Source organism: Tamandua tetradactyla, chromosome 5 (genome assembly GCF_023851605.1).
Source record: "Tamandua tetradactyla isolate mTamTet1 chromosome 5, mTamTet1.pri, whole genome shotgun sequence".
Taxonomy (NCBI): Eukaryota; Metazoa; Chordata; class Mammalia; order Pilosa; family Myrmecophagidae; genus Tamandua; species Tamandua tetradactyla.
The window spans coordinates 108820629-108837124 of record NC_135331.1 but is presented as its reverse complement, the minus strand read 5'-3'; the positions used below and the strand labels follow the sequence as shown (position 1 = coordinate 108837124).

Genomic DNA, 16496 nt, shown 5'->3' with positions numbered 1-16496 from the left:
GAATTGAATCTGGGTCTCCTGCTTGTTTGTGTGTTTGATGGTAGTGTATATCATGTTGAAGTTAATGATGGCTAATTAAATTTCACTTAATTGTCTCATAAAACAATTTATATTACAGCTCTAATTCTTAGTGAAATTTATAGACAATGGAGCTCATCTAAGGAATTTCATTGATATGGCATTTTATTTTTGAATACCATAACGAGAATATGTAAAAATTTTACCCATTTTGGAACTTTGGGGCTCATTAAAGTGTCATTTTGTAAAATGACTATTTCAGTTCAATGAATGTTGACCTAACAAGTTGAAAAAGTTTGTTGTCCTCTTTTTTAATGAGTACAGGAATGAACCTCCTAAACGGGATTAATTTAATGGGCTTACACTGAGATTAAAGGGTGGTGTCTACTTCTTCAGTGCTTCATGCTTTCGCATCGGAAGTGCAGCTCCTATGTGACTCTTCCCAAAGCTCAGCTTCACTAACTGCTTGGCTGCTTACACTAACTGCTTGGCTGCTTACAATAACTGGCTGGAACAGAATATGTTGAAAAGGTGAGACACTCCTAAATGTATTTACTGTTGCACTGTCAATGTTCCCTGGCCAAGTTATTTTCAATCAGGTAAACACAAATATTGAAAATGAAATTGAAGATAAAAGAAAATTAAATCCAGGAAACTGTTCTTTCTCCATTTCCCTATGCTATGAATAACCTACATTTCTATATAATCACTGAGAAATTTTTCATGTTGCTGGCTACAGTCAACTCTAATAATGGTTACCCTGATTAATTATCATGGCATGACTGAGTCTTCCATTAGTAATGTTGGATCCATTAGGAAACTAATACATACTTATTGGCAACATGGTGAATGGGTTGCCAAGCTTCTCCTTGTTTTAGGTCATGTAGGAAGGAAGGAGGATAAATGGAATGGATGAGAAGAGAAGTGAAGTTCTAAGGGTGAAAATCAACCAAACATTTTGTGATGGGCTAATGGAGAATGATAATTAGGATGTAAAAGTGGCAGTGATCATGTGTATATGCTTTTTAAAAATATGCTTGTGTCTAGTGTAGCCTTTGGCATAGATAGGTTGTGACATTTTGTTCAATTTCTTAACTGAATGGTTTCTCAACCTGGGTTTCAATGATCCCTAAAGGAGTTGTGGATGGATTTGGAATGTCTTTGGACCTCTTTGAAATGAATGACAAGACTTCCTTATAGTTCATTTTGCCTTCACTTCAAATTCTCAAGGAGATGAGAATATAGGTCTAGTTTGTTGAGCAGTACAACAATATTTGAGCTGGTATGTATCCTGGAAAACTGCTGGGGACTCTTAAAATGTCTGTATAATGTACATTGTTAGGGAGGGTGTGGAAAGAAAAAGTTCCAGAAGGCTTTAGGATGTCTCCAGAGCTGTGTTTACATAACTTCCAAGTTATATAAGACAAAGAGATGATCATTATTGCAACAAGACACAGTAGAATGCATCCATTTCTAAGATACGAATGTTCCTGTCTAACACAGCACTCCCAATATATTTAACATATTCACCCTTATGGACAGTTCCCTCCAGGGCTTCCTGGTTTGGAAATGTTCTCTGTAGAGAACCTCCTGTTAAACTGCCTCAAAATCTATAACCATAAAACATTAAAATGCTGTTCTTCTAGTGTTTAAGCTTCCATTTTTATTGATTTTTTTGCCTTTGGTCCCAAAAGCTAGGTGGGCATGGAGGCTACCATAATGGTAATCAGAGTCAATGCAGTAATCAGAATAGTCTGACTCATAGAGACCTAAGATTAGTTGATCATGGGGTACCTGGAAGTGAAATAGATGGGAAGTCTCTTAACTTCTTACTTGATCTGTATAAATGAAGAGTGCTAGGTCAAATGACCAAAAGTCTAACCTGAATCATAAAAACAGAGGAATGGCCCCTCAATCAATTCTCAGATTTTAGACACATTATAGACCCAGAACCCCTTGAATGAACGGAAGGCCATCTCTTTAGGGAAAAGTCTGCTACACTGCCCAAAATTTATATTGTTAATCTTCCTCCCAGCCCTTCCTAAAGGGACCTATGGCCTTTTATCAGGGTGACTATGCGCTGGCGAAAGGTAAATGACCAGACATTCAGGGAAAGTTAAACACTGTTTCAGAACTGGTATTAATTCCAGGAGACCCAAAATGTCACTGTGGTCCATCTACCAGTCAAGAGTAGGGGCTTGTAGAGGCCAGGTGGTCAATGGAGTTTTAGCTCAGGTCCATCTCACAGTGGTTTCAGTTGGTCCCTGCACCCATTCTGTGGTTGTTTCCCTAGTTACATGGAATAGACATAACGCAGCAAGGCAGAATCCTCAAATTGTTTCCCTAACTTGTGAACTGAAGGCTATTATGGCAGGAAATGCTAAACAGAAGCCACTAAAACTAACTCTGCAAAGCAAAATAAAAAATCAAAAGCAATGCCACATTTCTGGAGGAATTGCAAAGATGAGTACCACCAGCAGGAACTTGAAGGATGATTCCCATTACTTCCCCATTCAGCAATTCCTATTTGGGTTAGGCAGAAAAAAAGTGGCTCTTGGAAGATGATGGGGATTACTGTAAATGTAAACAGATGGTGACTCCAGTTGCAGCTGCTGTTCTAGATGTGGTATCATTGCTTGAGCAAATCAGTACCTCCCATGGTATCTAGTATGCAGCTATTCATCTGGCAAATACTTTTTACTCGATATGTTAGTAAAGATCACCAGAAACAGTTTGTTTTCAGCTGGCAAGGCCAGTAATACACCTTCACTGTCCTAACTCAAGGATATATCGACTCTCCAGCCTTATTTATAATTTAGTCCATTGAGAACTTGATTGCCTCTCCCTTTTACAAGACATTATACTGGTCCGTTATATTGAAACTATCATGTTGATTGTGCCTAACAAGCAAAAAGTAGCAACTACTCTAGACTTTTTGTAATGGGTTTGTATGTCAGAGGGTAGAAGATTAATCTAACAAAAAAGCAGGGGCCTTTCTAATCAGTGAAATTTCTAAATGCCCACTGGTGTGAAGCACATCAAGGTATCCTTTCTAAGGTGAAGGATAAATTGTTGCATCTGACCCTTCCCACAATAAATAAGAGGCACTAGTGCCTCTTTGGATTTTGGAGATAACTTGTTCCTCATTTGGATTTGCTTATCTGGCCCATTTACTGAGTGACCTGAAAAGCTGCTGTTTTGAGTGGGGACCAGAATGAGAGGACACCCTGTAACATGTCCAGGCTGCTTTTGCAACCTGCTCTGCCACTTGGGCCATATGATCTAGCAGATCCAATGGTACTGGAAGTTTCAGTGCCAAATAGAGATGCTGTTTGGAGCCTTTAGCAGGTCCCACAGAAGAATAATAGTGCACACCCTTAAGATTTTGGTGCAAAGCCTTACCATCCTCTGCATATAATCACTCTCTTTTGAGAAACAACTTTTGCTCTCATACTGGGACTTGGTAGAGAATGAATCCTTAACTATAGGCCACCAAGTAACCGTGAGATTTGAACTGATCATCATGAACTGAGGGTTGTTTGACCCATCATGTCATAAAATTTGGTGTAGACAATCGCACTCCATCATCGAATGGAAATGGTATATACAATATAGGGCTCAAGCAGGCCCTGGAGACACAAGTAAGTTATACAAGGAACTAGTCCAAATGCCAATGGCTCCCAATCCTGCTATATTACCTTCTCTTTCCCAGCCTGCTACTATCATATCATGGAGAGTTCCTTACGATTTGTTGACTAAGGAAAATTAAATTTCATCTTCATTTATGGACAGTTCTGCATGATATATAGGTAACGTCTGAGAGTGGGCAGCTGCATTACTATAGCCCCTTTTGGAACATCCTTGAAGGACAGTGGTGAAGGAAAATCCTCCCAGTGGGCAGAACTTTGAGCAGTGCAGTTGGCTGTTCATTTTGCTTGCAAGGAGAAATGACCCGAGGTTCATTTGTATGCTGATTCATGAACTGTGGCTAGTAGTGTGTCTGGATGATCAGATACTTGGAAGGAACATGATTGAAAAATTGGTGACAAAGGGGACTGAGGAAGAGGTACACAGATAGACCTTTCTGGATTGGCAAAAGTATGAAGATATTTGCATCCCATGTGAATCCTTGCCAGAAGGTAACTTCAGCAGAGGTGCATTTTTAATAATCAAATGGGAGTACCCATTCTGTTGATATTAGTTGACCTCTTTCACAGCCATTCCTGTCATTGACCAATGGGCCTATGAACAAAGTGGTCATGTTGGTGGGGTGGAGGTGATTCATGGACTCAGCAATATGGACTTCTCTTCACTAAGACCAATCTGGCCATAGTTGCTGTCAGGTGCCCAATCTGCCAGCAGCAGAGACCAATACTCATTCCCTGATATGGCACAATTTTTCATGATGTATTCAGCCTGTGACCTGGTTGCATGTTAGTTACATACATTATGGAAGGGGCAGCAATTTGTTCCTACTAGACACATACTCTGTATAGAGATCTACCTTTGCTGCATGCAATACTTCTGCTAAAACTACCTCCTGGACTTGCATTTCATCCAGAATTGCTGGTGATCAAGAAACCCATTTCATAGGAAATGAAGTATAGGAATGGATACAAGGTCATGGAAGTCACTAGTCTGACAATTTCCCCATCATCCTGAAGAACCTGGATTAATAGAACAGTGGAGCGACCTTTTGAAGATTCAATTACAGTGGTAACTGGGAACAACACCTTGCAAGGCTGGGACCGTGTTCCCTAAGAGGCTGTATATGCTTTAAATCAGCATCCCCTGGATGGTGCTTTTTCTCCTGTAGCCAGGATTCACAGGTCTAGGGAATCAAGGGACCACTGTTACCTGGAATGATCTACTAGAAAAATTTTTGTTTTCTGTCTTTGCAACCTTGTTTTCTGTTGGTGTACAGGTCTTAGTTCCAAAAGAAGGAGTGCTTCTATCAGAAGTCACAACAATGATTATGTTAAACTGGAAGTTAAGACTGTCATCTGCCACTTTGGGCTACTCATGACTCTGACTCAACAAAGAAAGGAGTTATTGTATTAGCCTAGGTGATTGATCCTCATTATCAAGGGTAAATAAGAATGCTACTACGCAATGAAGGTAAAGAGAAGAATATGCTTGGAATACAGGAGATTGTGATGGTTTGAAGCTGTTATGCATCTTCAAAAAGGCCATTAATCCATTCCTATCGGTGCAGACCTGTTGTAGGTGGGACCTTTTGGGTAGGTTATTTTAATTGAGATGTGACCCATCCCATTCAAGGCTGATCTTTTTTGGGGGGTAGTGGAGGAGGTGCATGGTCCAGGAATTGAACTTGGGTCTCCTGCATTCAAGGAGGGCCTTAATCCTTTCATTGTACTCATTTATGAGAGGATAAAAGACAGAAAAAGCTCAGAAAGCCAAGATAAGCCCCAGGGTAGCTGAGAGACAAGGGCACACCCGCAGAAACTGAGAGAGGAAGCCACTGAAGCCAGAAGCTGAAAGCAATGAAACCCAGAAGAGAAGGGCCAGAAGATGCAGGCTATGTGCCTTCCCATGTGACAGAGGTATCCTGGATGCCAGCAGTCTTGTCTTCCAAGTCCAGGTATCATTTTTGATGCCTGCTGATGCCTGAGTTAGATATTTTCATGGCCTAAGAATTGTAAATTTGTAAACTAATAAATCCCCATTGTAAAAGCCAACCCATTTCTGGTATAATGCATTCTGGCAGCTTTAGCAAACCAAAACAGAGATCCCTTAGGGTAGTCTCTTTGTATTACCATGCTGTGTGATTAACGTCAATGGAAAATTGTAATAACTAAATCCAGGAAAGTTAATATTGGCCCAGAAACATCAGGAATGAAGGTTTGGGTGGTCCTACCAGGAAAGAAGAACCAGCTGAGGTGCTTGCTGAGGGTAAAGAGAATGTGGTTGGGTAGTGGAAGAACGTAGTAGTACATGTGAGCTATGCTCATGTGACCAGTTACAGAAACAAGGACTGTAACCATTATAAGTATTTCTTCCTTGTTTTGCTATGAAATGTTATATATAGACATAAAACAAATATCCTTGCTTTCTTCCCTACATAATTTAAGCCCTTACATAATTTAAGCTGTATTAATTTTAGGTAATAGTATTGAAATTACAGGATATCAAGTTTAAGAGTAAATATTACCCAAGGACTTGAATCCTCCTTTGGGAAAGGAGTTAGTGCATTTGTGTTTTACACATGACAGTTGAATAATATTAGGTGAAAATATGACTATTCTGTTTTTATTTAGAGATTAAGTATATTTGAAGAGATGTATATGGGTGCCAAATTGATAAACAGTGGACTTTGATGGTACATTTGTCAACTTGCCTAAGTTACGGTGTCCAATATTTTGGACAGGCAAGTACTGCTTGATTGTTACTGTGAGACTATTTTGTGGATTTTAAATCATTAGTCAGTTGATCGCATCTATGGCTGATTACATCTACTATCCACAAAAAAGATGCCTTCCATAATGAGAAAAATCTCAGCCAATCAGTTGAAAGCTTTAAAGTGAGAAATGATGAGCTCAGTAATCAGAAAGAAGAATTTCTATTTCTATTTCAGCCAGCCAGTTTCTCCTGGGGAATTGATCAAAACCTTCATCAGAGTTCCAACTTCCATCCTTCCCTACAGAATTCAGACTTGCCAATCCCCAAAGTTGTGTGAGTCAATTTCTATAAGTCTAGTAATATTTACTTATATAATAAGATGATGATATGGGAATTCAGTGCATTAAGGATACATTCTTTTATTTATTCAACAAATATTTGCCGAACAGTTGCTATATGTCAGCTTATTTGCTGGGAATTCAAAGGTAAACATGACAACAATCTTCATCTTAGTGAAACTCACAGATTAATGGGCAGGGGCTGGGGGGTGAAAGAGAAATAAACGGCTGAATTGAAAGAACTCATGAGTGTCTACTGTTTATATCAAATTCTCACATGCATCTCACATTGAGGTTGGAATGGAAACCCTTTTTGATATCTCTATGTTAAGTCGATGGGTATTCAGCAATTTAGAACCTGCAGTGCTCATCAGCTCAACTGCAGTGTTTTAAATATATAGTTGCCTGGGATTGCATTCAGCTCTAGGAATCAATAACTCCTGGAATGGGGTCCTGGTTTGTTCATAAACTCCACATTTCTTCTGATGTGCATACGTTGAGATCTTTCGAAGTTTTACTAAGGGTTTACTACTTGATGGGAAATACAGGTGTGTCACATCAGCATCTAGAAAGAAAGTCAGCCAGTTACTGTGAAATTCTTACCACCTATATGTTTGTCCTTACCCAGCGATGTTCCATGTGTTATGTATTAACCTTAGATATGAGGTAACTTTATGCTTATGCTTTGGTTTTGCAGTGAAACTTTGTTTTTCAGAGCTGATTATCTTGCACCTGGGTACCAGAATTCTGTTTACTCCAAAGTGAAGATAAACTGTGTCAACTGTTAGAAAGTCATTAAAATATACCTCGAGGAATAGTTAAGTCCTCATAGAAAACTCTGACACCTGTTGTCTTTTACAGCAATCCCACATCTACCCCATACATTTTCTTTATTTTTTTCCTCTCATTCTTGGGAGATGATTTCCATGAAAATGAGATCTTTATTTCTTGAGAGTTCATCTGTTCCTGCTGCTCAGAGGGAAAAAAGTACTTAAAATTTAAGCTCTCTGGGTTGAATTAGAATGCTCCTCTGCATTTTCCCCCAAGGATAAGGGGCTTTTTGTGGTCTACGAGGAATTCAAGCCCTGCTGCCAACCGGCTATTCTTGGGATGAAGGTTTGCTCGTGGTCTTTTCTTGTGGACATGTCATTCTCAAGAACAACCATACCAGTTCATGGGGACTGCAATTAAAGAGAAGGTTGAGTTCCCCTAGGCCTCTCTCCTTAAACAGAACCCTCATTCTGTAATCTGGTTATACCTGAGTATGACGACAGCTTTACTACAGAGCATTATGTTCCATATAATGGACATAACACTGTATATGCAAGAACTTCTTTTTATAATTCTCTTTTATGTGTCACTCTCCTCTTTATTTTATATCCTTTTCTAACTACATAGTAAGTACTATTGTCAATGTATGTACGAGAACTTTTGTATTAACCAGCATGCTAGGCTGACATTTTCAATTATATTTACTAATGAGTTTTTTCAGTTAAGTAGGTTTTGTGTGTGTGTGATTCAGTGTATTAATGGCTGAAAATTCCATGTAGTATTTGCTTTGACTTAATATGTGATAGGAGGGAAGGGTAAAAGTTATGCTTATGTAACATGATGTGTTCTCTTTAGATTTGAATGGAGTTGGTAGAATAAAGATTAATTTCTATATGTACAAAACCTTATGGAGTTCTAAAAATTACACATAGTGAATTTTATTTTAAAGAGAATTCTAAATGCTAGAATTGCAAAAGATGAAGAATACTATGGCCATATCCTTAAAGTCCCCAAGTAATCAACCCTTCTTTTGTCTTAAATGATCATTATCTTATAATAAAGCATTGTCAAAAATGAAGACATGCTTTTTAAAGGGAATTTTCAATGATTAATTGAAATTTGTTATCAATTGAAAACACCTACAAGCCATTCTCATCCTCCTTCTTTCACTTGTCAAACAGACCAACCAGGAAAGAGGCTGAAAATACCAGATGTTTACCTTCCTTACTTCCTTTCAGCTAATGGGGATCATGTGAACTAGAATCGGTCAATGACACATGAGGGGAATTCTCCTGGAAAAAAATATTTGTTTTTGATAAAAAGAAACAGATGAATGAATAGGCAACCCTGTATCATTTACTGAGTTGGTACATGCAATATGTCAAGATGTAACATTTGGAACTGCTGCAGCCATTTTCTGACCATGAGGAGACATCACCAAATTCTCTAGTAGAAGAACAGATAAAACTTGGTATTTGATGCCATCATGGAGCCACTCAACCAGCCATGGAATATTATGTGAGATAGTAATAAACATCTAATGACTGAATCATTTTTCATTTGGATATTCTATTCCTTTCAATCAAAACCATATTAATTGATACCTTGCCAAATGAGACAAGACTTAAAAGGAGGCTAGGTATATCTAGTTAAGAGAAGACTCAAGATTTGGCAACTCTCTAGTTTTCCTTAATATTTCAGGAACAAAACTAGCCACACTGAGACCAAAAAAAGCCAGCTGATAGCACTCAGTTCTGTAACCAAGAGCAACAATTGCAGTACCTAAAAAGGCAGCAAGCCTGGCCCACCCAAGTGCAAATAAGAATGAATATTCCATCCAGTAGTGGTTCAATTGTAAATATTTGTGTTCTAGTTTGGTAGCTGCTGGAATGCAACACACAGAGATGGATTCGCTTTTAATAAAAGGGGATTTATTTTGTTAGTTCAGAGGAAAGGCAGCTGACTTTCAGCTGAGGTTCTTTCTTATGTGGGGAGGCACAGGATGGTCTCTGCTGGCTTCTCTCCAGGCCTCTGGGTTCCAACAACTTTCCCCAGGGTGATTTCTTTCTGCATCTCCAAAGGCCTGGGCTGAGCTGCGAGTGCTGAGATGAGGTATGCTGAGCTGCTTGGGCTGTGCTACATTGAGCTCTTTCATTTAAGCTCCAGCCAATTAAGTCAAACATCGTTCATTGCAGCAGGCACGCCTCCTAGCCGACTGCAGATGTAATCAGCAACAGATGAGGTTCACGTACAATTGACTCATGTCCAAAGCAACAGAACTAGGTGCCTTCACCTGGCCAAGTTGGCAACTGAATCTAACTACCACAACTTGTAATCAGGAAGTCAGATTGCCATAAAATTAAAGACCAAGGGGAATACAAATTAGGCACTTTATGAAAAATCTGAATTGAGACCCAAGCCCTCTATACTTTATTATGAAATGAATTCAGCCTCTAATAATGTTTGTTTACAACTTTATTGAAATAAGAAAAGAAAGGAAACTAGGTAAAGACAAAGGATGTTTCTTATATTGCATAGGTTGAAGATACAAATTCAGTTTGAAAGAGTTTTGGAAATGTGAAGGTTTTTTTATTAGAATAAGTTTAAAATATATTGTTTCAAGTAAAAAATATGATTTTTCAAAGGCAGAGTATTTTCAACTTGGATAGGGAAATCAAGGAGACCACTTGACGAAAGTAGAACTAGAAAAACACATAATGATGCATGCATTTAAAACACAAATAAATCTGTGGATAATGAGAGAATTATATGTGGCCTTGTCAGTAGAGAAGGAGAATTTGATATAGACAGATTCTCTTAATTCTATAGAATTAAGTAATTCAGGAAAGAAAACCCTACACAAATATATGAAGAAAATTAGATACTACAAGAAAACATACAGTGAAAATGGACAGACATGATGGTGACTCAGACTTCAAACTAAATGCTTGAGTATATCATCAGTGGAACCAGAGTATGAACATCCGCTTCCACTTTCCATAATCGGAAATTAATTAAAGGCAACTATTTGATGGTTAATCATAGGTTGCCATGTGGTATCTTTTCAAGAATTACTCCTCCTTAGTATAAATATATGTCTCAGCTGTCAGAAAAATACTAAAAATAGTTAACATTCATAACAGTGCTATGTACAAAGCACTGTTCTAAATTCTTCATATTTATTAACTCGTTCATTTCTCACAGCCAACCAATGAGATGGCTGATAATATTATTCCCAATTAAAAGATGAGTTATATGAAGCAAATGAGGTTAAATAGCTTTGCCTGAAGTCATACTGTTTGTGTACAACAGACCCAGAGTAGAAATCCAGGCAGCCGTCTTCTAGGTGATTCTCTTACCTTATGCATGATGTTTGAAAGAGTAAAGAAGGTATAGGTCACTGAATTTTTCCTTCTCCAGTTCACAGATATCTAGCTCAGAGCAGGGTACATTGTGAATATTCAACTGTTAATTAACGAATGAGTGGATACATGATGGCTTTAATGCATGGATTGACAGAAAGTCATTTGCACCGGTTTGGGGAGACCAGTCATCCAGCAATAGGAAGTATTTCTCATAGAAAAAGATTATGTCAACATTTAAATACCTCTGATTGCATAGTGGTAAGTGCTTTGTTCTGATAGCAGCTTTTTATGCCAGATGCTCATAAAGAAATTATAATCATTCAATGTAAAGAGACACAATTACTAAATTCTTTTTAAAAGCCAATCCCAAATCTCAAAGATTAGCAATAAAAGTGGGAGGCATTAGTTAAGATACCATGTAAACTGCTATAAGGAGACACAAAAATATAATGGCTCAAACAGTTCAAAAGTGTATTTTTTCTCTCATATAATAGAAAAGAGATAATCTAAGCCTGGTAAAGAATCTCTGCCATCTTTAAAATATGGCTTCTATTTTTGGATTCATTTTTTTGCAATGGGAAAGTAGAGACACCAGGAGTTTATGCCCATTTCTTTTAAGGGCACAACACAGAAGTAGCAAACATTAATCCACTTTGTAGCTCATTAGCAGAAATAAGTAACATAACTACATCTAGATACAAGGAGTGCTGGGAAATGTACTCTGTAGCTAAGTGGCCATGAATTCTGCTATATTCAAGAGAATTATTCTTAAAGGAATGGGGAGCAAATATTGGAGGACAAAATTTGAGGTCACAGTGTTGTAACAAATGGGGGGAAAGGCTGCAAGCTGTAAAGCCTCAGCTTTTGAGCCTGATGAGTAACTTCTTTGTGGAGAAATTCTCCCAATTACATCTGTGGTTTTGAAATTAGCTGTAGTCAATTATGCTCCTCTACTACTCTGGCCTCAGTGTGGACCCGAAGGTGACAAGGTTGGAACACATTTATTTTAATAATTAAAACAATTATCAAAGAAATAAAAAATAATACCAGTACATGGTGAAAAAATATCGTTGAGTTAAGTTGGATTTAAAAGGAAACGCTAAAATCTCCTGTTTCACAGTGCCATTCTGCAAAGCCAATACCTTTTAATTCCTTTCACTATAACTCCAGGCAGTAATCTCCATATCTCAAAATGCTAAACTATGTCGTTTGTGTTTTAGTTTATTAACTTTAGACATTATCTATAGAGTCTTATCTCACTTACTAGTAACAATGTACATTTCTTTCTTCCCACCCAATTTGATTATGTTTTAGTTTCTTTGCTCAATGTCACTGTAATTTTAAATAATATACTCACATATTCATTTTTATTTGGTAAATTATAGACAGTTATTTCTTGATTGTCTACTTTGAAGGTGAAGATATTAGCACTTCTAGCATTTCTTTCTGCTTTCATCTTCCATTCTAACCTGAAGTTTGTTCCTCTTTATTCTTACATGTCAAGTTTGATAATATTACATTGTATTCATTAACCACAATTAACTGGTAGGTGATTTGTTATAAGTTGTTTCTAAGGTTGAAAAATCAATAAATATTGTTTATATTATTATGACTAATGCAAAGGAAATAGATTAGCTGCTGTTCTGTATCCCATCCTTCCTACCCTGGGAACATTGTAGTAAAGAGGAAAAAAGGAAAGAAGAAATGACCCATTTTGATGGAAAACCTGAAATTTATAGATTTATGAGACATGGTCTATTGGAAAATGTCAGTGTCAGCTATGTAATTATCAGAGCATAAAAAAAAGATGTTTCATGACCGAAAGGGCTCCCTTTGAGTAAGTAACACCCACATGCATTATTTTAAGACATCAAATGTTAAATCAGGGCCAGGGAATGTCTTAGTGCTCTAAAGAAGGAAGTGGGTAGATATGTTGGATGGGCCTTTGCTTCTCCATGGTCCCCTGTGTCTGTGTGTTAATGCTAAAATTTTATGCTAGGTAAGAACTCTGATTATTGCCAGTCTGATTTGATAATCCAATCTTGTCTATTCTCATAACTGGGAGTATATTTTCTTTTCATTGATCTTTTTCTCATAGAGTTTCTAGCTGCCTATTTTTCCTTGCAGTATTTGTTTTTATCATTCATGTCTGTGGAATGCAGGCACATAAAAAAGCGTATTTATTTAACGTATTTGTTGTAGAAATGTGGTAAACAATAATTTTCCCGTAGAATTATTAAAGCATTGTTCCTGTTTTTTAAGTTTCTAGTGTTGATGTTATGAAGCCTGAGGCCACTTTGGACCTTCCTTTGCCACAGGTATGTAACACATACTCTTAATACATTTCTTGAGTTATTAGTGTTTTCTAAAGGAAGCCCAGAATTGCCCAAGAATCATCTGAAATTAAAGATGTCACTTAATCTCTTAGAATCGCAGTTCTCTTATCTACCGTTGGAGACTGGAATGCTCTCTAAGTTTCCTTCCACTTTCATAAACAAAGTTAAAAGTAATAAATTATATTTTTCAAAGACCTATTATATCTATTTTTTTGTTTTGACTTGCCTTCACAGACATATGAATCATAGTTAAGGGCATAATTGTTTTTCCCATCTTATTGCTGAGGAAACTGAAGGAATGAGAAGTTAAATAATCTGCTAAAAGTAAAATAGCTTTGTTTGAAATATAATTTTAAAAGGTATGAAAAATGGTTAACATATCTGTGTTTATTGTGAGTTGTTTAAAATACAACCAATAGAATGAGAGAAGATGTTTGGAGACCATAGATCTGATATGGGTTTAGCATTCAGAATATGTAGAGAATTACAACTTAACAACAAAAAGACAAACAATTCAATTTAAAAATGAGCAAAAGACTTGAATTGACATTTCACCAAAGGAGATACACAAATGTCCAAAAGGCACATGAAAAGATGCCCCAAATCATTAACCCTTAGGGAAATGGAAATCAAAACCACAATGAGATACCACCTTACACCCACCAGAATGGCTGTTATTTTTAAAAAATGGAAAATAGAAAGTGCTGATGAAGATGTGAAGAAGTAGAAACTTTAGTACATTATTGGTGGGAATGTAAAATGGTGCAGCCTCTGTGGAACACAGTTTGGCAGTTCCTCAGAAAGGAAAACATAGATCTAACATATGATATGGCAATTCTATGAGTCGATAAAAAATTGAAGAAATTGAAAGCAGGGACTTGGACAGATATTTATATACCAATGTTAATAGCATATCATTCTTAATATGTATTATTCATAATAGCCAAAAGGTCGAAGCAATCCAAATGTCTATTAGCAGATGAATGGACAAACAAAATGTGGTATATACATGCAATTGAATATCACCCTTAAAGAGTAATGGAGTTCTGATAGATGCTACCAAAAGACATCAGTCATGTTGAATGAAATAAGTGAATCATAAGGGGACAGATATTGTGTGATTCTACTTATACGAAATAAGTAGAAAAAGAAATTTGTAGAGTCAGAAAGTTGAATAGAGGTTACCAGCAGGAGGTGATATAATGGAGAGAATGGATAATGGGTGTAAGCTTTCTGTTTGAGGTGATGTGAAAGTACAGTAATGGATGGTGGTGAGGGTACTGAAATATTATGTGGTTATTATAATGCGAAATTATAATGTGGTTAGTCTTGTTGAATGGTATCATTGGGACTGGTTGAGATGAGAAAGTTTATGTTATATGTTTCCATAATTTTTTTTTTAAAGAGTGACTAAAGAGACTGTGACAATTAAATGCAATGATTGATCCTGGACTGGATCCAACAATGGAAGAGAAAAAGCCCCCAAAGGCCAAAAAAAGTCATTATTGGGACATATGAATAACTGGAATATAGACTGTATGCTTTATATTAATGTTATATTTGTTGAATTTAATGACTGTACCTAAGGCAGTTATATAACTGAATATTCTTGTTCTTAGGAAATATACATGACAGTAGTAATTGTTTAATTGTTCAAGGAGCATGTTGTTTAGAAAATAGATGGATGGAAAGACAGATATATGGATAGACAGAATGATGCAGCAAATATGGTAAAAGCTACTGGATCTGGATATCTTGGTGGAAGTATATTGCAGTTCTCTCTAGGAGTTTTGTATTATTTTGCATCTGTCCTGTAAGTTTTAGAAGTTTAAAAAGTTTTAGAAAAGGGGGTGTCATTGTATTAATAATATTTTAGCAGGAATATTCTCTTAAAAATATAGCTCTCTAAAGGGTGATACAATGCTGGCTCAGTGGCAGAATTCTTGCCTGCCATGCCATAGACCCGGGTTCAATTTCTGGAGCCTGCCCATGCCCAAAACAAAACAAAACAAAACAAAAACATAGCTCTCTAAGGAGTTTTCTTTCGTGTCATAGGACAATAAGCCTATCTTTTCCCAACGAACAGGTTTTTAAAATTGTCAGTCATTGGTGGATTTATGTGGGTGAAACACTTGATTAACACACAAACATGCAGATTATATGTATATATGTGTATGCATATGTATATATAATTTCCATAAACAGGCTAAACAAAGAAGGATACATGGTTCATCCTGGCAATGCTTTGCAGTGAAATAAAACAGAGGCTTTGACTGGATTTTACTGAGCAGTATAGGAAAAGGAAAGATCAATATTTTATCTTTTTTAGCATGTGATGGTAGGCTTAAGAAGTATACTTAAATCAGGTTTCTATTGTAATGATTGCACATCCTGGAATGTTTTGACAGAATATTTGTTTGTGTTTATATATCTTAGGTTTATGCCTAGCTGTGGAAAACAAGTTACTTGGTGTATGGCAAAGAAAAGTGATCATGAGAGAATTAAGGTGGGTTTTTTTTTGTTTTGTTTTTTTAATGTGCTAACATTTAATTAACTTCCAACATGTACAAGGCACAGCAGAGAACAAAGAATTAGATTTAATCCTTGCATGTGGCCTTCCTAGCAGAAGTAAACAGCCTGAAGAAAGAAAAATGAGAATCATCTTCTATTTTAAAAATGTGTTTTTCTAGATTTTTATGGTAATTTAAGTGTATTGTTGAAAATATGAGATTATCAAAACATATAAAGGAGAAAAAATAGTATATCAGAGTTAAATATAATTAATACGTGTATATTTACTTATTTTTTCTATGTTGATAATACTCGCATTCCTTAAAATGAAATTCATATTTTATCTTTTTTTAATTTTTCACTTAATATTATACAGTAAATATTTCAAAGTGACTAAAGTTTATCAAAAGCATGATTTTATGGGCTACATAGTATTTTTAAACATTTTTTTATTTTGAACTGTATACTATAACATATATACAAAGCAGAGAAATAAAAAAGCAATAGTTTTCAAAACACTCTTCAACAAGTAGTTACAGGACAGATCCCAGAGTTTGTCATGGGCTATCATATGATCCTCTCATATTTTTCCTTCTATCTGCTCCAGAATATAAGAGGTTAGAGGGCTTAAATATATATTTTTTATCATCACAATCTACTTTTTTTCCTTCTTTTTTTTTGTGAAAAATAACACATATACAAAAAAGCTGTAAATTTCAAAGCACAACACCACAATTACTTGTAGAACATGTTTCAGAGTTTGACATGGATTACAATTCCACATTTTTAGGTTTTTA

At 36.4% G+C, this 16496-nt stretch overlaps 1 long non-coding RNA gene across 1 annotated transcript; it reads left to right on the top strand.

The window, feature by feature from the left end:
* Positions 1-6652: 6652 nt before the first annotated feature.
* Positions 6653-15694, top strand: LOC143682680 (uncharacterized). The gene is made up of 4 exons (XR_013175225.1): positions 6653-6709; positions 10908-11110; positions 13115-13170; positions 15625-15694. It is a non-coding gene; the product is annotated as an uncharacterized LOC143682680 (long non-coding RNA).
* Positions 15695-16496: the final 802 nt, after the last annotated feature.